This window comes from Felis catus, chromosome C1, assembly GCF_018350175.1.
Source record: "Felis catus isolate Fca126 chromosome C1, F.catus_Fca126_mat1.0, whole genome shotgun sequence".
In the NCBI taxonomy this organism is placed as follows: Eukaryota; Metazoa; Chordata; class Mammalia; order Carnivora; family Felidae; genus Felis; species Felis catus.
In genome coordinates, this window is record NC_058375.1 from 146,214,135 (window position 1) to 146,216,007 (window position 1,873).

The 1,873-nt window shown below is 47.9% G+C and overlaps 2 non-coding genes across 2 annotated transcripts; one reads left to right on the forward strand and one right to left on the reverse strand.

Moving 5' to 3' along the window:
• The first annotated feature begins 441 nt into the window (after positions 1-441).
• On the forward strand, positions 442-513 carry TRNAA-CGC. The gene has a single exon. It is a non-coding gene; the product is annotated as a tRNA-Ala (tRNA).
• A 283-nt stretch (positions 514-796) lies between these two features.
• On the reverse strand, positions 797-867 carry TRNAG-GCC. The gene has a single exon. It is a non-coding gene; the product is annotated as a tRNA-Gly (tRNA).
• Between the last annotated feature and the right edge of the window lie 1,006 nt (positions 868-1,873).

Genomic DNA, 1,873 nt, shown 5'->3' on the forward strand with positions numbered 1-1,873 from the left:
AGGTGTAGGCGGGCACCAGGGAGACGCTGGCGGCGCGGCGCAGGCCCTCAGTCCCGACTCGGAGTCCCGGGGGAGCCGGCGGCAAGGCGGCGGCGGCGGCCTCGCGGCCCCGGCGCCTGCGCGGTAAACCCGCGGAGGGCCCCAGCTCTGGGTCGCTTTGCGCACGACCGTCCCGCCCCGCTGGCGCGGCCGGGCGCCCTGTCGCTCCTGCCGCGCGCTCGCGGCGCGGGCGGGAGTGCTCGGGAGCTCGTCCTGTTTGTGCCGCTGAGCGCTGGCTGCGGCAGGTCCCGAAGCACCGGAGGAGCGGCCTCACACCGGGGTGGGAAGAGTGGCAACGTGCGGCATTGACGCTCACCGAAATCAGGTCGTGAAACCCTACGAATTTGACCAGCGCCACAGAGACTGAATGAATACCTTTACCAGAAAGGGGATTCTCGGCTGGGGGATGTAGCTCAGTGGTAGAGCGCGCGCTTCGCATGTGTGAGGTCCCGGGTTCAATCCCCGGCATCTCCAAACAGCCGTTATCCCTTTTCTTTTCCTAGCACAGAAAACACTACACGTAGACCTTTTGCTCACAGAACAGTAGGGCGTCCAAGAACAATCTAACAGTGAGGCAGAGAAACAACAGCGAAGCCCAGGGAAACGGCCTTTTAAGTTGTAAGTAAAAGCGAAACCGGAAATTGCCCCTGATACCTCTTTCCTTGTTTGCATAAAACCAACTTTTGGGTATGGTTACCGTTGAACTTGCTTTGGGATCCTAACTTACGCAGTTAGAAAGTAAAATGAAAAGCGAGGTTGCATTGGCCGGGAATCGAACCCGGGCCTCCCGCGTGGCAGGCGAGAATTCTACCACTGAACCACCAATGCTCACGGGAGGAAGTGCTTTCCATATTTCAATAGAAGAGATATTTCCACGTGTGCGCTGATTCGCTTCTGTTTGTAATTATATGTTTATGTATTCAATATTAAATAAAGCAGTGGAATCTGTAATTAAATAATTATCATAAAATATTGGGAAAACATTCAGATTGACAAAAAATCCAACCCTATTAACTTCTGTTGAACTTTATTAAGTGATTGTTCTGAAGCTGATCGCGGTGAAGCAGGCAAATGGAAATTTTGTTATGTGTGTACAGGATTACACAGCTACCTAGATGTCTCTTCGGACCTTTAGACGATTTGTAACAACTCCTCCCTATTTTTCTTCTGTTATAGTAGCTATTGAAACAACTACGTGTTCACATTTGTTAGGAACAAGGGGTAAGGAGCTAGGACCCTGACCAAATTATAAGAGTAAATTAGAACGCTGTGACCTGACTTTGAAGCATTGGTGATTCTAGCCAAATGACCTAACTTCTCTAAACCGCTCTTTCTTTCATTGTGAATGACTTGATCATGGGCCCCTTTTCAACACTAATTTTATGAATCAGAGCCTCTACCCATAGGATACTATACATCAAGAATACTAGAGTGGCGTTGGAGAAAATCATAAAAGATTAATGACTAACCTAAGAACTCCCACATTAGGATTTATTTTTAAGAAGTTTTTACTGTGTGAATAGAGAGCAAAATTTGAAGATAAATACATCATGAAATTATGAAGACATAGAAGATATGAAGACGTTAGGGCCTCAGTAAATTGAAACTGCAGTCCTAAGTCACCTGTGGAAGAATGCAGTCAAATCATTTTTATCTCTGACAACCTCAGTTCTTTAAAATGAGAGAACTAGAACTGGATAGAGATGTGTTTTTTTTTAATTGCATCCTGAAAGGGCTCTAACTTGCCAGGAGAGCCTCGTGGCCATTGTCTGTTGGGGCCCCACCTTCTTTGCCCAGCCCCATCACTTCCACTAGACGTTTTTTTAAAAAGACT